The following is a 24,476-nucleotide window of genomic DNA, read 5'->3' as shown; positions in this document are numbered from 1 at the left end:
CTTGCCGGTCACATCAGTAATAGCATGGGCGCAGGCAGCATCAACATAATCATTGTAGGGATTCCCTACAAGACTGGATCCAACCACCTTAGCTATCAGACCTGGCATACCTTTCTTAAGCTCAGAAAAATTGCCCTCGCCTTTTTCCGCCCTCCGGAGTAGCTCAGCAGACTTCTCTCTCTCTGCACTCAGCTGTTTCTCCAGCTCACCCACTTTCACCTGCTCAACATCCTTTTCCCCTTGCAGAACAGCAGCAACATCTTGAGCACTTTTTAACTCAACTTCTTTAGCCTTTATTATTTTCTGCGCATCATTTAAGGCACGCTCAGCATCAGCAGCTCTTTTACGAGCATTTGCACTTTCAGCTATGTCTTTACGAGCAAAGGCAAGAATAGACTCTTGATGTTCCTGCAGTTGCAGCATAGAATCCAGGTGGTTGGTTAGTAGTACATGAGCTGCCATAGTTGATTCCCAGAGTTGATGAGAACGGAGAGCCGAGAATTGGGGTTTCAGCTCAGGAATAACACAACCCTGTACATCAATAAAATTTTATGAGTTATTTCAAACAGCTCACATCAATAAATTACAAGCATATATATGCAGAGGGTCTTATCGTTCATACCTGAATAAGAGTTGCAAATTCTTTATCTTTAGTGGCGGGGTTTGCAATGATGGCTTGCAAAGCCCTCACATGAGCAGGAAGAGTTAGCTCTTGAACATTGGAGGAGGTGACATCAGGATTAGTGATATTAGGAAGAGGAGAATCATAAGCAGAGTTGCCTTCAGGCCTATTTTCATGAAATTCAGATTCATCGAAGGGAGCAAAGTTTGGATCAGGCATTTTCAGGCCCTTCTCTCCTTCACTTTCAAGATTCCTCTCCGGCCTCCGGTCACCGCCCTCCGTAGCCTTCCCTTGGCTATCACCTGACTCTGCTAAAATTACTAACAAAAACAAATTAGTATTATGAACAAACATAACAGGTATAAGCAAAAACATGTGCATTTTCAAAAGAGAGCAGAATGGACATACTTCTCCTACGTTTTTGCTTTTTGCCCTCCTCAGTACTCTTCACCCTTTCAGAGCCTATGCTCTTCTTTCTTGTCTTTTGGGTTGGAGGAGGAGTAGGGTTGGTTTCACCCGTGATGTCAATTAATGCCAATGTTTGCTGATCGGCGGTGGTGGTGTCATCCGTTGTCCGCTCAGTGTCTGTATGATCAGACCCGGATTCGCTGTCTGAGCTGCTCACAGCAATTTCTTTCCCATTTTCAGCATCAGCAGCAGCTTTAGCTTCAGCTGCAACTCTCTCCGCCTCAAGCTCTTCAACAGTTTTGTCACGAGCAGTGACCTCCACATCATCATCAAGATCAGGGGATAAAAGAGCAGAGCGGACCTGCATCACGGAGTTGCCTGCAAAGATTACATATTAATAGCAATATAAGTACACATGACAAATAGTAGACAAAAATCTATATATATAATAGGATGATCATATCACATCCTACCCTGTTTTTTCTCACGAAGTACTGGCACAGAATTGCTTAGCCATTCTTGGCTCACTTTGCACAGCACAAGGATTCCCTCATACCTTTCGTATGATCTGGGTGGAATACGGAGTCCTTTCAAGCTATTTACTATCCACTATTCTGCGGGAGAAATTTTAACACCCTTTCCTATGCCAGCATCAATAGCACCCCACTCCCGGACAACGGAGTATTCTTCCGGAATAACAGTTTCATCAACAAAGAAAAATGGACTTTTCCAGTCCTTCAAGTTTGAAACTCTATTTAGACCAACAAAATGATTATTTTTCTTACTATCAATAGTAAGCCAACAATTGCTAATCGTGCGGATTCTAAACAAAGAGATAAAAACATTAATGCGAGGCTTTATATTAATAGCATTGCAGTACATTTCAAAAAGGATGATTTTTTGAAGACCATGGGGATGTATCTGACTAAGACAGGCCCCGTAATATCTAAGAAGGCGAAGAATAAAGTTACTAAGGGGAACACAGAGGTTGCCGTGGGTAATTTGTAAAGAGTATAAAGTAATTTTCCCCTCAGGAGGGTTGTCAGCAGTTTGTCCGATGGTGGGAAGAACAGGGTTGTATTGATTGAGATGGCGAAAGGCAATCTTTAATCCATCTAAATATTCACTAGTCAATGATGAAGCCATCGTGCTAACTTCTGGAATGTCATCAGTATTTGATGAAGAAGGCTTGGCGTGTTCTTGGCCAGTACTCCGTGAAGAAGCCATGATAATACAGTAACAGATATCAACAAGAAGAAAATAGCAGTAAGATGAAGTGTACTGACCTTGGAAGACGGTAAACCTTAAAAAGTTGAAGATTGAAGAAGGCGATGAAGATTTGGGAGAAATATGCTTTTTGGATCTTGGCAAAGGTAAAAAAGTGATGGTAACAGGGTTATGACGGTTTTTATAAGGGTTCATCGGTGCAATTTTTATGGTCATGATTGAGACACGTGTATGGGTGAGTTTAAACGAAGGGTGCAAGATAACACTTTTTACAGCTGGAGGCGCGTGGATGATCTTAGCCGTAAAAAAGTAATCATAACAGTGTCAGTAAAATTCGTCTGCATTTAATGCCTAAAATGTTATCCCCGATGCAAGTGGGCAATGAACAGGCTGGTTTGGCATGCGTTATCAAAAGTTTAACAACTTAATCATTTTTTAAATGCTTAAGTCCTTAAACTGGGGGGACTTAATGGTGTATCCTATCGTATACACACATAAAAGGCATAATAGTTGCATAAAAATAGCATCAGGAAGACTGGAAACAACAGTTTTATGGAGATTGTCCGTCCAGCGTTCTCTGCTGTACAGGCTGCTCCGTCATGCGTAAGCCCTGAAGGCCGCCTAGCATAAGCCCTGGCCGGAGAGCGTCGCATTTAGCATAAATTTTGGAGCACATGTAACAGAACGTATCATCATTTGACACGTGTCCCCAAACAAATCTGGTAGATCTGACACTATAAATAGACCCCTTGGGTCGTCATTTTACACAAGTTCAGATATTCTGACAACTTTGAGAGCTGAGAATTCACTTCTCTTTCTCTCTCTACTTTCTCACACTAGAAGTCATCCGGCTAGCACTCTTACGCTCTACGGATGACAGATTGATTAAGCCACCCCACAAGTTTCTACACTTGTGAACCAGGTCTGCAGGGATTATTTCCCGAGGGTAAAAATCAATCGGCAACACTCCGCCCTCCTAAAGCTAGATCACTTCTAGTCTCTTGTTGACATACTAAGCCTTACCTCATAAGGAAATGGTGTTAACAGTAACTTATTTATGTTTAGTGTTATTTGAATCATAATTATGTATCATGTATTATGTAGGAACTAGAGGGGGGGGGGGGTGAATAGTTCCAAAAATCGATTTGTTAAAACTTTTTCGGTTTAGGATATCCTACGTTTGACCGTAGATGCGACCGTGGATGTTTTGTTCAATAATGATGTTGTTTTCAAGTCCAAGGAACTAGTTTTAACAAAATAGTATGTTTGTTTTTGTTAGACTATATATGAAATGAAGTAAAATGCACAAACACAAGGATTTATAGTGGTTCGGGTGGATGTTAACTAATCCACCTTAATCCACTCATCAATTCTACGAATTGAGAGTTTTCTTCACTATGATACGCCAAACCCGGTGGAGTGTCTGGATACAACACTAGCTCCTCGATAAGCCGCTACTTATGAACCCTTACGTCCCTTTGAAGAATTTACAATCACCATATGCTCTTACCACAAGATTCAAATGCTCTAGCCTAGTGAAATCACAGCTACCTTATAGATCCCTTTAAGAAGATAGCTTACAAGTAAACTTATAGCTAAGCTTACAATCACTCATAGTTCTTCAATAGGTCATACCAACTTAATTCCTAATGGAATTGATCAACTTCCTAGATCCCTTTAAGGAAGTTGAATCATTAAGCAAGATGGTGTTTCCTACCATAAGAACTATCTAACTTCCTTGATCCCCTAAGGAAGTATCTTACAAAGTAAACTTAAAGATACAATGATAAGCATAAAGTTTACATTTCAATTCTACTTAGTGTAAGTAGAATATCTCTTTCTCTCTTATAATCTCTCCATAGATGTGTGCTTGAGGCTTGGGAGATTAGTTGATATGACTTTGAAAGTATGTTGAAAGAGGTGGTCTTCAAGTGTCTTCAAGCCTTGTTTAAATAGGCAATAGAAATGCAAGTCTTGTTTCTTCATAAAGTTACTTACACAAAGATTCTCTTTGACTTGGAAGTATTCATTGATTATAACCCATCAATGCATGCGTCAACATTTGATCTTGGAAGCATGCATATGATACTTGCCAAATAGCAATCTTCCAAAATACTTCTTGTAAGCATGCATGTGATATTCAAGTAAGTACTTGACAAGTAGCAACCTTCCAAATTCTCTTTGTAAGACTTATATGCATGTGTCAATATCTAATCTTGTGACAAACCATAATACTCCAAACTTCATATCCCAAGACTTCAATAATTTGTCAATACATGGATGGAAGTATCAAGCTCCATTGGTTGCTTGCAATTGAGGAACGCATCTTCTCTTGAGACTTTTGTCATTGATTCTAAAAGAGGTAAATGCTGAATTTTGCTCCATGACAATTAAAAACCATCCAAAATTCATAACCCATGACTTTAACCATTTGTCTTTTCTTTGGTGGAAGTATCTAGCTCTTTAGAACCTTGTTACATCTTAATTGAACTAGTTTGGATCTAGTTGGAACTTAATGATCCTTGTTACAACCTTGACTAGCTTGAACTAATTACATTTACATACATACAATGATACTTAAAATTAATGGGAGAGCACCTCTTTAATTGGGACTTTAATGACCATTATTAGTATGTTTAAATGACATTATGTAATAGGATAAAAGGATATAACACTTGTGTGTTTAATCTTATTTCAAGTATAAAATGTCATTAAGATGTCATTAGGTGTGATTAGTAAAAATTAACATTCTTTGGTTCAAAACTCTTTTAGAATCAAAGAAGGCAACTATTATAAGCATGTTTAAAAAGGTTTTCTAAATTATAGATGTCGGGAACTAGTCAAACTTTATTTGGTCAAAATTGGTAATAGATAAATCTGCGGTCGGGCTGCGATCGTCCGTAAAGTCAGCCGTAGATTTATAGTTTCAGAAAAACTTAAACTCGTTGGTACAGGATACACACGGTTGGATTCATGGTCGACCGTAGTTCAGCCGTGTAACATTTTTACCAGGTTAATTATTTATGTATTGGTCTTTTGCTAGAGATAGTGCAGGCTTATGAACTCACATCGTCTTACATATGATTAAGCACTTATCTTTTTTATGTCATCATCAAAACAAAGTGATTAACATTTGAATATTATCATTGGATCATTAACCAACATTCTCCCCCTTTTTGATGATGACAAACATATAGGTAAGTGCTTAGTTATGTAAGCCGACATAAGTGTTAACGTCACTTACCATACACTTTCTCCCCCTTTTGTCGAAGCAAAAAGGTTAGCTCCCCCTGGAACTAAGCGCGCCCTAGAGTAATGCTCCCCCTTAAATGTTACATAGCGGTAGATGATATAGCTCCCCCTTGAAATGTACAATATAAGACTCATAGAAAAGTGGATTAGTCTACACATAAGTCATAATATTAAGTAAGGAGTGATATGAACTCAACGAGCTGGATAAACCTTCAATCAAGGGTTAGTGCACACACATAATAATATATAGCAAGCATAAGAATCATTGTGTGTCATAGATAACAAAGATAGTGGAGTGAGCATTAAAAGTGTGTATGAACCACCACATATCAGAGTTAATGAATAGTATATCATGCAAACATTATCATTAAGTACCAACATTACTCCACTAGTTCTACCTATTTCATGCATGTATAGAAGCAAGTAGGTTTAAGTATGCATGTAAAACCATATAGCATAGCATGGTATACATATTGCACATAGCACAATGTGGAAACATAAGTGAGAGTAGCATGCAAAAGCTAATATACATTAGATCAATTGTCACACAAATAGTCATGCATAACAATCATAATTTATAAGCTTAGATGCTAGAGCATGAATGAAAGAAAGTAGGTTCAAACAGGCATGCTAAAATACAAGCATAACATAGCATGGAAAACAAGTAAGAGCATCACACGTAATCATATCATGCAACACCATAGATACTAACATAGTAGTTTCAACAAGCATGCAAGGACACAAGCATGTCATACATATGGAACATATCATAAGCATAGCATGTCAAGCAATAGTGATCAATAAGACATATATGATAAGTCGAAACGTTATCCACATGATAAGTTATCACTAAAAAAAATCATACACTATGTTTCAAGTTATTTAACTAGGAGCATATCTCTTTGTATACTTAGTGATGAGCATATGTATAACCTAAACATGTAGAGCAGGGTAATATTTTACTTGTAATGATCAAAGCTAAATTGGTGTTCAAATAATGACTTATTAGGTAGACTGTCTAAACTTTAGCAAGAGGATGCACACATATATGAGTTTCTAAGAAGTGGTACCTTAATCGAGGGAAGTTTGTTTCATCCATAAGCCTTGAGCACATGATATTTCAATTGCTATATACTCGAATTTAGTAGAGAGAGAGCTACAAGAGTTTGTTCCTTTGAGAGCCAAGAGGTTATGCATAAACCAACTAATGCACATACACCACTCTTTTAAATAGTAGCTATCCATCATATCCGAATCTCCAAGGCACATGATGTTCATGATGCATAGAACTCTTTAGATTTCTCTAAAGATCCTTTTAATGGCTCGAAAGTGTGACATATTTGGACTTTCCATTACGTGGGTGATGAGCATAATAGTGCATTTGAAGTCTCACAAGCATTGTTAGAAATATATGCATACATAGAACTCAAGAATAAATATAGTAAGTATGTATCACATCAAAACAAGCAATCATGCATAATAAGCTCAATTAGAATTCACACTACAAGTAACAATCATGCATAACAAGCAAATAATCATGATAATCAAATAGAGGCATGTTCCATAGCATGAATTTTGGTGAGCATATTCATAACCTAAATAACTAGACCGGGAAGGCATTTAACTCGCAATTCATATCAAAATACGATATACGTTAAATCACTACTTATTTAGTTATCTTTTCGAATATAGCCCCATAGTGCTCTTAAATGATATAACATAACAATCAATCACAGAGTTCATGGCAAGCAAGCTAATATCCAATTACTTATCAGGCACTCAACAATTATGATCTAAGATAATTATCATCATGTCAACATATCTTATTAACTTGACTATGAATAATGTTAACCATTTGGAGTGTTCTATGAGCACAAAAATATCCAAGCATAATTTTTCAACATGTTAATAAATCATAAGCATGTAAGCGCATAAGCATGATGAAAAATATATAGCATGTTAGATGTAGCAAATATTAAGCACAATGTCCTCACAAATAAAATTCAATTAGTATGTTGATGATCCTTAAGTGTGTAAGGTAACATCTTTCAAGGTGATTTCAAGCAACATAGGTTCGAAAGAGATAACTCAAGTTGTCAAGTATGAAGATCATGTGAGTATTACAAATAGATTTGCATATATAAGAACATGTAAGCATACAAATATGGCAGGTAGATGTTGCACACACACTTATACAAGTAATGAACATATATATGGCACACGTGAGAGATAAAGAGAAAGATTATGCAGTTTACACCTAACGTATAATGAGTGGAAGCCTAGAGTTAAGTCTAGAGTTGTAAAGAGTACCATAAAACATTCAAGTTTCTCTATCAAGTATATTTCAATCTTATCATTCATGAGTTCAAAGAATTTGTTACAAGGAAAATGATTAATTGGATCAATAACCAAGTCATTAACATTTTATTCTCATGCTTCTTAAATAATGTATTTCCAAATTTTACCATTTCACACACATGATCAAGCAAGTATGTCTTAAGTCTATCAAGGTTTTCAAGATTCAAAGATATAACCTTTTTATGTATATTCGATTAATCCTTAAGGCTACTCGGACATCTATTTAGACCTAGTTAGGTTTTGCTTTTGAAAGAGTATCCTAGAGACGTACCTACCTTTAGAGTCACACCTATACCTTTGAGTGATAATCTAGCATTGATTTTCATAGGTGTGTCTAATGCCTTAGTACTTATCTACAAGTTTAGTGAAACTTTTCATTTCACTTGTTTGTTCTAGGTGTTCGTTCAACGTAAACCTAATCCTAGTTTAGAAAATAAGAGCATGAATTATTCTTAAAACTTTCTAACCTCAAAGATTTAGAATCATCCGTCCTAATATGTGTAAGTGTGTTTTAGATATTTTAACAACTGAACAAACGCTTATACGTTTAACTAACAATTTTTATCAATGACTACTACACTAGCAAATTATACAAGAATAATATCATTTAAGTTTAGCCTAGAATGAGTTCTTTCATCACAAATGTATCTCATTAAGCATAGATCATATACAACCCCTTTAGTTAAGACTACAAACTTAAACTTTGGAAATCTACACTATACCTAGAAAACAGAAAACTTAGACTACACACTTAAGATATAATTTGTCTCCTATTGATGTCTCCTAAGATTTGTTTCTTATGATTCTTTTTATCCTCTCTTAATGCTAGCATCTTTTCTCGAGTATTTGCTTTGTTGAAGTGATTTAATGAGAATGATCTTTTTAACTTTTTAGCTCACTTAGTGATCATAATAAATTACATTTAGGTAGACCTCTAATGATTAGTTTCATGGTCATGTGATCTAATCTTATATGCCATCAAATTGAAAACATTTATTGATGCAACGCATATATTGACATGTTTTTATCTTTCACTAATTTCACTTGCAAGTATATAAGACATTCTACCTAATTGTAACATATTTCTACTTTCAAATAAGTTGTGACCTAACTAGAATATTAAGATATATTCACATAGCAAGCTAGAATTCAAGTAACACATTTATTTGCAAGAAATGTTACCTCTACCGATAATGGTTCTTCAAATATGTCCAACAAACATTACATCACCGTCATCATGTTCTTTGTGCTCGGTGTGACATGTGTCTTGAGTACTTGTGATTACATCGTCTTCCACCACATTTGTTAACAAACCTACAACTTATTAGAGACACAAAACGTGGTACCCAATGTTTGTTGGGTCCGAGATTGTTAGCATCAAATACTCTCACCCTAACCAATTTTAGTACCTTTCTCAAACACTAGAGTTTATCCTTTTAGACATGTTTGTATTATAAGATTTGATAAACCAAGTTCATGTCTTGAGTGAGAATAATTTATTGTGTACACTTATAGTTGTTTGGGAATCACTATCATTTATATAAACAAGTGTCATTTGATGACAATAAATAGCTTTACATTTAAAAAGTGTTTAAATCTTTCCAATAAACAATGTAAAACTAATGTTATAACCAATTTACAAAGAATCAACATCTAAAAGTATCAAATCATGGCCGATCTTAAGATTGCAAAAGCACATTTTGATCAGAGCCTATGCGGTCGATCCACGGCGACCGTAGGCTCGACCGCCGACTAGTTTGGCACTATTTTGAGTTTTATGAAGTGTGTTTTCAAAAATCATGTGATAGGTTTACTCAAGTTTTCTTTTATAGCCAAGTATTAGTTTATCATTTGGAATCTTTGACTTTAAAAATCACTTCTACTATATCACCACTTTTTATCATTTTTGAAGAAAGGTAATTCTTTTTCTTTTTCAAAATAGTCACAAGCTAGTGATATTCAAGTTATAATTACCCCTAAGTAACTTTTTATTCGAGAACACTTATTTAGATGGTTAGAGTCTAATCTTAGATATTATATCTATCACTTAAGGCTCTAAGTTGTGTGACAATCTAAGTATTTTGGCATGTAAGATCAACTAATCAAGCACACATCGAGCAATAACTCATGCAAGGATTCAAGGCACAAGTAATTTCAATTATCCTATACGTTGCATTGACCTAAGTTTCATGGAAAGTTTCAAGGTGCTTCTATTGTGTACTTATAGTTGTGATTTTGTCTCAAACCCACAATTTTCTTTACGTACTTAAATGGAATCGGGTGTGATTTTACAAAAATTTGAACAGAACAGGATCCCATAGTGGTATGGTTGAGATCCCATAGTGGGATTAAATTCAGTTTTTTTTTTAAATATTTCTTTGTTCAAGCTTTTCTTTTTAATCATGGTTTTATTAATTATCACAATATTTAGAGGACGCAAATATTAAATAGACTAAAAACAAGTAAGCTTACCACACCATGTGAATGGTGGTATTTTCCCTCAATGTAATTGGATGTAGGTTTGAGCATTCGGGTTCGATCCTTGAATTCACATACCGCAAGTGTCTTGAAGTTGCTTCTCATATGTAAATTTTCATCGTGATTCAAGACTAAATCATCTAAGATCTCTTTTGCATTCTCCAAACAAGTAGAGTTTAGTTCCAAGATCTTTTACTCGGGTTTTTGCACAAAATGTTTTTTTTTACTCAAGCAAAAACGTTTTAGAGCAAAGATTCGAGCAACTGCTCTGATACCAATTGTAGGAACTAGAGGGGGTGAATAGTTCTAAAAATCGATTTGTTATAACTTTTCCAGTTTAGGATATCCTACGGTCGACCGTAGATGCAATCGTGGATGTTGTGTTCAACAATGATGTTGTTTTCAAGTCCAAGGAACTAGTTTTAACAAAATAGTATGCTTGTGTTTGTTAGACTATATATGAAATGAAGTAAAATGCACAAACACAAGGATTTATAGTGGTTCGGGTGGATGTTAACTAATCCACCTTAATCCACTCCTCAATTCTACGAATTGAGAGTTTTCTTCACTATGATACCCCAAACCCGGTGGAGTGTCCGGATACAACACTAGTTCCTCGATAAGCCGCTACTTATGAACCCTTATGTCCTTTTGAAGAATTCACAATCACCATATGCTCTTACCATAAGATCCTAATGCTCTAGCCTAGTGAAATCACAGCTACCTTCTAGATCCCTTTAAGAAGATAGCATACAAGTAAACTTATAGCTAAGCTTACAATCACTCATAGTTCTTCAATAGGTCACACCAACTTAATTCCCAATGGAATTGATCAACTTCCTAGATCCCTTTAAGGAAGTTGAATCATTAAGCAAGATGGTGTTTCCTACCATAAGAACTATCTAACTTCCTTGACCCCCTAAGGAAGTATCTTACAAAGTAAACTTAAAGATACAAATGATAAGCATAAAGTTTACATTTCAATTCTACTTAGTGTAAGTAGAATATCTCTTTCTCTCTTATAATCTCTCCATAGATGTGTTCTTGAGGCTTGGGAGATTAGTTGATATGACTTTGAAAGCATGTTGAAAGAGGTGGTCTTCAAGTGTCTTCAAGCCTTGTTTAAATAGGCAATAGAAATGCAAGTCTTATTTCTTCATAAAGTTACTTACACAAAGATTCTCTTTGACTTGGAAGTATTCATTGATTATAACCCATCAATGCATGTGTCAATATTTGATCTTGGAAGCATGCATATGATACTTTCCAAATAGCAATCTTCTAAAATACTTCTTGTAAGCATGCATGTGATATTCAAGTAAGTACTTGACAAGTAGCAACCTTCCAAATTCTCTTTGTAAGACTTATATGCATGTGTCAATATCTAATCTTGTGATAAACCATAATACTCCAAACTTCATATCCCAAGACTTCAATAATTTGTCAATACATGGATGGAAGTATCAAGCTCCATTGGTTGCTTGCAATTGAGGAAAGCATCTTCTCTTGAGACTTTTGTCATTGATTCTAAAAGAGATAAATGCTGAATTTTGCTCCATGACAATTAGAAACCATCCAAACTTCATAACCCATGACTTTAACCATTTGTCTTTTCTTTGGTGGAAGTATCTAGCTCTTTAGAACCTTGTTACATCTTAATTGAACTAGTTTGGATCTAGTTGGAACTAAATGATCCTTGTTACAACCTGGACTAGCTTGAACTAATTACATTTACATACATTCAATGGTACTTAAAATTAATGGGAGAGCACCTCTTTAATTGGGACTTTAATGACCATTATTAGTATGTTTAAATGACATTATGTAATAGGATAAAAGGATATAACACTTGTGTGTTTAATCTTATTTCAAGTATAAAATGTCATTAAGATGTCATTAGGTGTGATTAGTAAAAATTAACATCTTTTGGTTTAAAACTCTTTTAGAATCAAAGAAGGCAACTATTATAAGCATGTTTAAAAAGGTTTTCTAAATTATAGATGCCGGGAACTAGTCAAACTTTATTTGGTCAAAATTGGTAACAGATAAATCTGCGGTAGGGCTGCGGTCATCCGTAAAGTCAGTCGTAGATTTATAGTTTCAGAAAAACTTAAACTCGTTGGTACAGGACACACACGGTTGGATTCACGGTCGACCGTAGTTCAGCCGTGTAACATTTTTACCAGGTTAATTATTTATGTATTGGTCTTTTGCTAGAGGTAGTGTAGGCTTATGAACTCACGTCGTCTTACATATGATTAAGCACTTATCTTTTTTATGTCATCATCAAAACAAAGTGATTAATATTTGAATATTATCATTGGATCATTAAGCAACATATTATATTTATTTGTTGATAAATGAAGTTCATCTTTTTAAATGTTAATATTCATTTCCATAATTGTGCTATATATATATATATATATATATATATATATAGTTAAGATATTAGGACCTTTTTAATGGATCCTAATATATGTTTTAGGATCCATTTATAATGTAATAGGACCCTAAAAAGGGTATCATCATCTTAGTTAGGATATTGGGACCTTCATTAACAGTCCTAACATGTGCTTTTTAGGACCTTTTTTGTGTGTTTTAGGACTCTATCGAAAGGTCGCAATATAGTATTTAGGACTCTATTCGTGTGGTCCTTAATTATTTTATAAGACCCTATTTATGGGTTTCAAAAAAATTTTAGGACCCTTATTCACGGGTTTCACAAACTTTTTTCAGCTATTAGGACCCTTTCTAAAGATCCTGATATGTTTTTAGGACCCTTAAATAAAGCCTTCATATGTTCTAAAATATTAGAAGTCACATTATATGACCCTATAATAAGGTCCTAACATGCTCATGGGACCCTTCCTAACGGTCCTTAATGATATTATAGGACCCTTATTAATGGGTTTCATAAACGTTTTTCAGCTATTAGGACCCTTTTTAAAGATCCTCATATCTTTTTTAGGACCCTTAAATAAAGTACTTATATGTTTTGAAATATTAGATGTCGCATTATATGACCCTAGAATAAGGTCCTAATATGTTCATGGGACCTTTCGTAAGGGTTCTTATACATTTTTTAAAACCCTTTTCTAATAAGGTCCTAAAATGTTGTTAGGACCCTTATTAGGCTATTGGGACACCACTGTGGGAGGACCAATTCGTTAGTGGTCCTATCAGCTCAAAGGTCCTATTAGAGTATGTAATAGGACCTTTGTGGAGGTCCTATAAGGCCATTTTTCTTGTAGTGCTTAGAGATTTCATTGCTTTTGGATAAGTTTTACTCAAATGAACCAGGATTCGACCCTCTTCACGATCCAAAAGGGAGGCTCAGTCTTAACGAACTCCTAATTATGGAAGATGAAATACGGGAAAAATACCCAACTATTTTCAACTATCCAGACTTGTTTGAATTTAATCCCAAAAAGATACGACACCCTGATAAAACAAAAGCTCCGTTTATTGGAAATCTGTTAAATCCTAGTAGAAGGTTAGACGTCTATAGAGCATTCATTAGGCACCTCTATTCCTCAAACTTCCCATTTTCAACATTTCAAATCAATCTGTTAAAAGAGCTGCGTTCTCAGATTCGTTCTCTTCAAAAACTGTTAAAAGAATGTGGGGATGACCTATCCGTCAAGTACTGAGATACAGAAATTGATTTCAAATTCGATTTAGAGTCATTCGTCAGTTTTCTTCCTCACTTCACCAATAAGGAAATTTCTCCAACTCATATAAACCGTTATGTCGCCGCAATGATCTCTGAATTAGAATTTTGGATTGAAAGCAAGAAACCTAACCCTATTTCGAAATATGGAAATCGAGATTTCTTTTACTTTGACCCATCCTCATTTCTCATCAAAAGATTAATTGAAGTCTTTCTGGATTCTACTGAGGAAAGAATACATCAGAATTTCTTCACAAAAAGAAAGGAAATATATTCAGAACTCGTGCAAATCCTCACTATGTCAAAATTTCCATTTACAACTCCGCAAAGGAAGATCATTCGGGAAATATCCACAAATTTTAAATTTACTATCGGTGATCCTGACTGCGCGGAAGATCTTTTATTTCAAGACACAGTGTCAAAACTTCTTTTTGAGCTTAATTATAGATATACTGGACCAAGGGACGGGATCTCAAACACCAAAAAAGTAAAAAGGGCTTTGGTTAAACTTATGGACGACATCAGAGATTTACAAAAGCGCGAGCGTAAAATGCTAAGTGATTTTGAAATATTTTAAGTACACTCCGCTGATTTACTCTGGATGGTCAAAGAAGCTTTAAACTTATCTTTCTTTCCGCGTCATTTCTGGAACTTAGTTGTGGAACTTGTGTAATTTGAATTATTAATAAAATGAAATATTTTAATTTTGTCTTTGTCTTTATAATTTTAGTTTAATAAAAATATATATATTAATAACCGGATTAAGATCCGAAGCAAATTTTTATTTCCCTCTTATTAATATAATTAAAATGTTAAAAGTTGAAAAATATAAAAATTTGCGAGTCGGGTCGGGGAAATATGCCCGCGAGCCACACGGGCCAATTTTTTTCTCCTTTTTCTTTCCCTTCTCTTTCCTTTTTCTCTTTTCTTTTGATCTTCTTCTCCCCACCCTGGGAGCTTCGGCCGTCGCACCCCAACACCACCACCATCCTCAAATCTTCATCATTTTTAGCGATTCAAAGCTCAAATCCTATTCTCTCGTGCCTCCTAAACGTATTTCCATCATCAATTCGGAGTAAAATGTATTCTTTCTTGGTTAAAATTCGAATTCTCTTCAAAAGTCAAATTTTTGACTTTTTAGAACAACTTTGTTTTTGACCCAATCTTAGATTTCTTTTTGCTTAGATAGATAATGTGATTGCTATGTGTTAGTTTTTAGGTTCGATTGAAGCATTTTTGATAGCTTTTAGCTCTCGATTCGCTAGTTGAGGTTTTAGGGTAGAAAATGGTAAACGTTTTGGGAATTTGATGTTTTCCTAGCCTAATTTGGTTTAGTGATTCATTTAGAATGCTTAGAAACTAATTTTGGAACAAAACATGTTTGATTGCTTGAATTTGACATTTTGACCAAACTACACGTAATTAGGATTAAGGTTTTTCCTATAGTTAAAACATTTTTAAAACTTAGGATTACCTTTAAACTAGTTCAAATAATGATATCATTGATTTTCTCGTGAAAATGTAGCTTAATCCTTGAATTTTCTTATTTTGTACGTTTTGAACAAAATGAATATTTTTCGGTAAAACGGCTTTAATCTTTGATTTGAAAATGTGATAGCTCAAGTTTGGTGATTAAAAATATTTAAGGTAATCAAAAATGGTCATTAGAATCGTTGCATGCTTAAAAGTCATCACGTTTGGTTCAAAATTGCTTATTACGACCAACTTGCTCTAATTATTATTTTTAGCGTTATTTATTCTAATCACGGGTACACTTTGGATTCTGCTTAAAAATGAGTTTATAGTTCGTTCAGATATTGTTTGTGGTAATTTTGACCTTATTTGTAACAACCCGACCTCGTTATACCAAAAACACACCTAATTTTTTTTTTCTGGGTCAGTACATTTGGACGGCGTCCAGTACTGAAGACTTGGACGCCCAAACAATTGGGACAGCGTCCCAATGAACTGTCAAGTTCTGATCTCGGGTTCCAAAATACACGAGCGGAAATCCAGCTTCCCGATACTTTCAAACGAAAACCTTTTCACAACATGTTATAATAAGTAAAACTAAGAGATTTCCATCATCAAAACAAGTTTTACAAAACTGGGCCCACAATGTTCCGTTTTACGAATTTCATTCAAAATACAAGTTTCGAACACAAGAGTTTAATTTCCAAACGACACCTAGAGTGTTTGGGGTTAAACTTGTGACGACCCGAGAATTTCCGACCAAATTTAAACTTAATCTTTATATAATTTTGACACGATAAGCAAAGTCTGTTAAACTGAATATCAAAAATTTTAAACTGTTTTCATATATTAAATTACCCTGTGACAATTCTCGATGATTCACGAATCTTAAATCATAAATAAATAAATAAATAAATAAATAAATAAAAATATATATATATATATATATATATATATATATATATATATATATATATATATATATATATATATATATATATATATATATAATTATGTAGGTAACTATGTATATATATTAAAGTAAACTGTTATGTGATTTAGTTACTACGAAAGATAAATTAAGATATTTTAAAACTTGATAGTTTATTACAAAGAGTATATTGAATATAAATAATTTTGAATATAAATTGTCAACGTTAACAAAATATTAAATTAATACTTTGAATTAATTTGTTTCAAAAGATATAATTAATATAGTTACCTACTTACTATTTAAAACATGATTGTATATATAGTAATATATAATTATGTATATGATTTCTATATATATAAATATTGATTGTATGTATAATTATTAAATATTCAATAAATGTTATCATATAAGATATATAGTTAATATGTAATATAAAATTTTAATATGTAAAATTAATATATTAAATTTAAATTATCAGTTGTTATAATAATATTAATATTAAATATCAAAATTTGTATCATTATAATATATAGATATGAAATATGATTAATGTTAAAGCAGGGGGTACGAAATAGTTATATTTTTGTTGCGAAATACTATTAAATACGATACAATTTTACACAAGTTATTTATTTATTTATAGAGTGGATATACATAAACCTTTCTACAACACTTATAGGCAGTGTACCTAATCGTACAGTAGTGTCTTAAGTCACAGTTAGAACCTAATGTAAAATATTAAAAATAAATATAACTTAATTTAAAACGTAAAGTAAATGACAATAATTAAAGTGCGATAAATTAAAGTGCGATAAATAAAATAACGATAAATAAAATTGCGATAATTAAAAAGTACGATAATTAAAAGTGCAATAAATAAAATGACAGTAAATAAAAATGCGATGAGATATAAAATAAAGGAATTATGCTTATTTAAACTTCCATAATCATGATGTTCGACGTGTTGATTTTACTTTATTACCATAGGTTGATTGTCCTTTGTCCTGGATTATTCGATATGTCCATACGGTTTTGTCCATAATAGTCCATCAGTCATAAATATAAAGTGCGAGAGTCTTCGTCAAATTATCCTTCTACCCGAAGTCAAATATTTCAACTAATTGGGGATTCGAATTGTAACAAGGTCTTAATACTTTGTTTAATGAATACACCAGGTTATCGACTGCATGTAATCCAAGGTTTTACTACTTTGTTAACAATTACACCAATTACCCTTGAATGAATCCATTCCCGTGTCCGGTAAAATGAACGATAATTCGTATTTATAGATATCCCGCCCACCGTACCCGATTAAGCGTATGTGGTTATATATAGATACGTCAAATTGTAATCTTTATATTAAATAAACAAGGTATCGTTTAGTTAATATAAAGCCCATTAATAGCCCATAGTCTAATTTTCACAAGTGTCGTTCTTTTGTCTAAACCCCAATTATGGTACAAAGCCCAATTACCCCGTCTTTAATATTTAGTCTAACATCACGATTACTTCGATTTAAATAAGCATAATAATAACTTAGCTACGAGACATTAATTTAAAAAGGTTGAACATAACTTACAATGATTAATAATAGCATAGCGTTACACGGACAGAATTTCGACTTACACACTTACAACATTCGCTAACATAACATTATTATTATTAATCTTAAATTAAAATTATAATATATATATATATATATATATATATATATATATATATATATATATATATATATATATATATATATATCGTTAGAGAGAGTGGATAGAAAAAGGTGTATGTAATTCGGCCAAAACACGCAAAATTTATAGGACCTCAGCTGCTACAGTGATCCATGCGATCGCATGGCTTTTGTGCTTCCTGGCCATGCAATCGCATGGCCCCCTGGGACAGCTCACATTACTTTGTTTTCTTGTTTGCCGACAGTTTTAATATATAATATAATATATATATAATTTTAAGAATTAATTATATATTATATTATATTCATGTGCATAGTTGACTTGTAATTTTTAGTCCGTTGCGTCGCGCGTTGAGAGTTGGCTCTGGTCCCGGTTCCAGATTTTCGAACGTCCTTGCGTACAATTTAATATCTTGTACTTTGCGTTTTGTGGCTCGTACTCTTGTAACTTTTAGACGTTTCTTATCAATAAATTGAACCTCTTGGATTGTACTTTGTAATTTGTAATTTGTACTTTTATAACTTTAAGTTTTATTTTTATATTTGTATCTTTTTAATCGCTTAATTCGTAATTTGTAATTTATCGTTCGTAATTAGTTTTAAGATATAGTTTTTGCCGTAGTTTACTTTTATTTCTAGATTTTTAGGCTTTGCCGTAAAATCCCTTAAGTGCTTTTTCTTTAGACTAAGATTTAGATGCTTTAGAATTTTGAGACGCCGTTTTAAGTTTTAGTGCCTTTTTAAGTTATTGCCGTTTTGGATATAGAATTTCTTTAAGCTTTAATACCTTTAGACGCAACTTTTAGACTTTTAAGTTTTGACGCTACATTTTATTATTTTTCGACACTTATTTTTCGCCTTTTTATTTTTCGACGCGCTCTTTTTCTTTCTTATTTATCGACGCTTTAGTTTTTAGGACATAGAATTTTCTATTTCTTCTCTAAAATTTCAAAACGAAAAATTATTTAAAGCGGTTAAATTAATAGTAATAGTTGGATTTGTTAGTGGCGAGTTGTGGGCTTCCGATTTAAAGGGTCCTGGCTACCTGCTGCATCTATTGGCTATTCGAAACGTGGGCAAAATCAGAAAAGTCTATTAATTTGATAACTTATATAATTTTTATCTTTTATAACTAATAGGATATTCAGTGAATGCACCGAGCAAAACGTTCACCACCTTTCATACATTTACCACCTGTAACTCGATCAAGACATCTAGCCAATATTGTCGCCGTTAATTTTTCTTTAGAATCGTCATCTAGTCGACCAAGTACTCCAATTCAAATTTCCGATAATCCATTTTTTGAAACCGACCTCACAATTGAGAATCTGGAGGATATTCAGGGACGATTCAGAGATCCTGAACCACTAATCATTCCTCCTGAACCACAAATCACTCATCCAGAAATTGTCGAGGAAGAAACCATTAAATCAGAATCCTCTAGTGATTTAGATTCAACAATTTCAATCATGAAAAATCTGGAACCTCTAAGTATGGAAGACCGAATGAGAGCTAAACGCACTGGCCAATGTCACGCAATTACTCAACCAGACATTAATGTGCCAGATTATGAAATAAAAGGACAAATCCTACACATGGTAACTAATCAATACCAATTTAGTGGTGCGCTGAAGGAAGATCCAAACGAACATCTTCGAACCTTTAATAGGATCTGTACTCTATTCAAAATCAGAGAAGTGGAGGATGAACAGATCTATCTCATGTTATTTCCCTGGAATTTAAAGGGAGAAGCCAAAGATTGGTTAGAATTGTTACCTGAAGGAGCGATTGATACATGAGATGTTTTAGTTAAAAATTTTCTTAAACAATTATTTCCAGCATCTAAAGCCGTGAGACTTCAAGGAGAAATTGTTACGTTCACGCAAAAGCCAAATGAAACATTATATGAGGCATGGACAAGATTTGGAAAGTTATTGAGAGGATGTCCGCAACATGGTTTAGACACTTATCAAATAGTACAAATATTCTACCAAGGATGCGACATCACTACACGCAAAGACATCGATATAGCAGCTGGTGGTTCCATTATGAAGAAAACTGCAACTGAAGCTTACAAAATTATTGATAACACTGCTTCCCACTCACAAGAGTGGCATCAAGAAAAAGATATCGTTAGATCCTCTAAAGCGGCTAGAGCCGATTCTAGCCATGACTTTGATTCCATTTCCGCAAAGATAGATGCTGTCGAAAGATGAATGGAAAAGATGACTAAGGATATTCACTCGATACGAATTAGTTGTGAGCAGTATGGAGGACCACATTTGACAAAAGATTGTCTCAGTATTGAACAAACAATGGAACAAAGAGAGAATGTTTCATACATGAACCAAAGGCCTGGAAATAATTATCAGAATAATTATCAACCGCCAAGACCAATCTACAATCAAAACCAGAATTATAACCGAAATGTTCCATACAACAACCAACAAGGTCCTAGCAATCAACAAGTATCCAATAATACTTACAATCAGCAAAGACCTATTTTTCCAATTAAACCACCACAAACCGATGATAAAAAGCCAAATTTAGAAGATATGATGTCGAAGCTAGTTGAATCTCAAACGCAATTTTTCACATCTCAGAAACAAACCAATGACCAAAATGCTCAAGCATTTAGAAATCAACAAGCTTCTATTCAAAATCTGGAACAAGAAGTAAGCAACCTAGGAAGGTTAATAGGTGAAAGAAAATCGGGAAGTCTACCTAGTGATACAAATGCTAACCCCCGGAATGAAACAGCTAAAGCCATTACCACGAGAAGTGGTATTACACTTAAACCACCTGAAATACCTGTAATTTCTGATGACTCTATTCCTACTCCACAAGAACAACAACCTGAGCAAGATAAGGAAAACGAACCGGTAGTTGAAAAGGTTAATGAAGATAACACAGTTAAGGCTAAACCTTATGTTAAACCATACCAACCACCACTTCCTTACCCGAGTAAAATGAGAAAAGAAAGACTTGAAGTCGAGCAATCTAAATTCTTGGATATGTTTAAACAAATAAATGTAAATCTTCCTTTCATTGATGTAATTTCAGGAATGCCAAGATATGCTAAATTTCTGAAAGATCTAATCACAAATAGAAAGAAAATAGAAGAACTCTCGGCTGTTACTATGAATGCAAATTGTTCTGTAGTGCTGTTGAATAAGATACCAGAAAAATTATCAGATCCAGGAAGTTTCACAATTCCATGTTTTCTGGGTAGTCTTAGTTCAATAGAAGCATTGGCAGACTTAGGTGCTAGTATAAATCTAATGCCGTATTCACTATACGTTAAACTAGATCTCAGAGAATTGAAATCAACACGAATAAGCATACAACTAGCCGATCGATCAGTAAAATATCCTAGAGGGATAATGGAAAACATGCTAGTTAAAGTTGGTACTTTAGTATTTCCAGTAGATTTTGTTATTCTGGACATGGAAGAAGATTCTCGAGTTCCTCTTATATTAGGAAGACCATTCTTAAACACGGCTAAAGCAATAATAGACGTGTTCGGTAAGAAATTGACCCTAAGTATAGAGGACGAGAGTGTTACCTTTTCTGTTGATAGAGCCATGCAACAACCGCAATCTGCAGATGATGCATGTTATTATATTCAAACTATAGATTCACATGCAGAATTGTTAGAAGAATTTCTGGAATTACAAGGAACAGGAGAATGTTCTTTAGGAGAAGGAACTGAACCAATTGATGAAGCTGAAATGTTAGCTACACTTATGGTTAATGGATATGAACCAACAACAGAAGAACTTAAAATGCTAAAAGAGGAAGACAGATATCGATATAAATCATCTATAGAAAAACCACCGACATTAGAGTTAAAGCCACTTCCAAACCATTTGGAATATGCTTATTTACATGGTGAATCAGAATTACCTGTAATAATATCGTCTTCTCTTACTGAAAATGAAAAATCTCAACTCATTTCTGTGCTAAAAGCTCATAAACCAGCTATTGCATGTAAAATTCATGTCATTAAAGGCATAAGTCCTTCGTATTGCACACATAAAATCTTTATGGAAGAAGGTCATAAAACCTATGTGCAACGCCAACGAAGACTAAACCCTAATATGCAAGATGTTGTTAAGAAAGAAATTATTAAACTGCTAGATGCAGGTTTAATTTATCCAATCTCTGATAGTCCATGGGTAAGCCTAGTTCAATGCGTGCCTAAGAAGGGTGGCATGACTGTCACCACAAATGAAAAAATGAGCTTATTCCTACTAGGACTGTAACAGGATGGCGTGTTTGTATTGATTATAGAAAATTAAATGACGCCACCAGAAAAGATCACTTTCCCTTACCTTTCATTGATCAAATGTTAGAAAGATTAGTCGGGAATAGTTACTATTATTTTCTTGACAGTTTTTTCGGATACTTTAAAATTCCAATAGCACCCGAGGACCAAGAGAAAACCACTTTCACGTGCCCTTATGTTACTTTTGCTTATAAACGCATGCCATTTGGACTATGCAACGCCCCTGCAACCTTTCAAAGGTGCATGATGGCAATTTTTTACGACATGATAGAAGAATGCATGGAAGTTTTCATGGATGACTTTTCAGTCTTCGGTGATACTTTTGAAACATGTCTAATTAATCTTGAACGAATGCTTATTAGATGCAAACAATCAAATCTAGTTCTTAATTGGGAGAAATGCCATTTCATGGTTAAAGAAGGCATCGTTATTGGTCATAAAATTTCAAAGGAAGGAATTGAAGTGGATAGAGCTAAAGTAGATGTAATTGCTAAACTTCCACATCCCACCAATGTTAGAAGAGTTAGGAGTTTTCTAGGGCATGCCGGTTTTTACCGACGTTTCATAAAAGATTTTTCTAAAATTACCACTCCTATGAATAAACTCCTGGAAAAGGATGCTCCATTCATCTTTTCAGATGAATGCATCAAATCTTTTAATATTCTTAAAAAAAACTCACTAATGCGCCGATCATGATAACTCCAAATTGGAATCTACCATTTGAACTCATGTGCGATGCAAGTGATTTTGCAATGGGAGCCGTTTTAGGACAAAGGATTGAAAAACAATTTCAACCTATCTATTACACTAGGAAGACGTTACAAGGAGCACAAACGAATTACACAACTACTGAAAAAGAACTCCTTGCTATTGTCTTTGCTTTTGAAAAATTTCGTTCATATCTCGTTCTGGCTAAAACGGTGGTCTATACTGACCATTCTGCTCTTAGATACCTATTTTCGAAACAAGATGCCAAACCACGATTAATCCGTTGGATCTTACTCTTACAAGAGTTCGATATTGAAATCCGAGACAAAAAAGGAGCAGAAAATCTCTTCGCTGATCATCTTTCTCGTCTTGAAAATCCCGAATTAGAAGTTTTAAATGAATCGGCTATACAAGATAACTTTCCTGATGAATATCTTTTGAAGATAGATTATAATGAAATTCCATGGTTTGCAGACTATACAAACTATTTAGTATGTGGATTCCTTGAAAAAGGGTTGTCGTACCAAAAACGAAAGAAATTCTTCAGTGATATAAAACACTATTTTTGGGAAGATCCACATTTGTTTAAAAGTTGTCCCGATGGAATAATACGCCGATGTGTATTCGGAGATAAATTTAGTCAAATCTTAAACCATTGTCACAGGACTAACAGGAGGGCATTATGGGCCACAACTTACTGCAAGAAAAGTCTACGACGCTGGATTCTATTGGCATATAATTTTCAAAGACGCACACCTTCTCTGTAAATCCTGTGATGCTTGTCAAAGGGCCGAAAAAATAAGTCAACGTGATGAAATGCCATAAAATGTCATTCAAGTATGTGAAGTATTTGACGTTTGGGGTATTGACTTTATGGGTCCATTTCCAAAATCTCATAATAATCTCTACATTCTCGTTGCCATTGATTATGTATCTAAATGGACGGAAGCACAAGCTCTACCAACTAACGATGCACGAGTTGTAGTCAACTTCTTAAAACGTCTTTTTGCAAGGTTCGGAACACCGAAAGCTTTAATAAGTGATCGGGGTACTCATTTTTGTAATAATCAACTTGAGAAAGTTCTCAAAAGATATGGAGTAACTCATAAAATCTTAACCACTTATCATCCACAAACAAGTGGACAAGTTGAAAATACCAACCGAGCTTTAAAACGTATTCTAGAGAAAACCGTAGGATCAAATACGAAGGAATGGTCCATGAAATTGGAGGATGCACTCTGGGCTTTTAGAACAGCCTACAAAACTCCAATTGGCACCACACCTTTCAGACTCGTTTATGGAAAAGCATGTCACCTTATAGTGGAAATTGAGCACAAAGCATTTTGGGCTTTGAAGACATATAATCTTGATTTA

At 34.2% G+C, this 24,476-nt stretch overlaps 1 non-coding gene across 1 annotated transcript; it reads right to left on the bottom strand.

The window, feature by feature from the left end:
• Positions 1 to 19,959: 19,959 nt before the first annotated feature.
• Positions 19,960 to 20,066, bottom strand: LOC139887350 (small nucleolar RNA R71). The gene has a single exon (XR_011773185.1). It is a non-coding gene; the product is annotated as a small nucleolar RNA R71 (small nucleolar RNA).
• Positions 20,067 to 24,476: the final 4,410 nt, after the last annotated feature.

This window comes from Rutidosis leptorrhynchoides, chromosome 1, assembly GCF_046630445.1.
Source record: "Rutidosis leptorrhynchoides isolate AG116_Rl617_1_P2 chromosome 1, CSIRO_AGI_Rlap_v1, whole genome shotgun sequence".
NCBI lineage: Eukaryota > Viridiplantae > Streptophyta > Magnoliopsida > Asterales > Asteraceae > Rutidosis > Rutidosis leptorrhynchoides.
The sequence above is the reverse complement of the archived record's forward strand: the minus strand, read 5'-3'. Positions and strand labels throughout refer to the sequence as shown.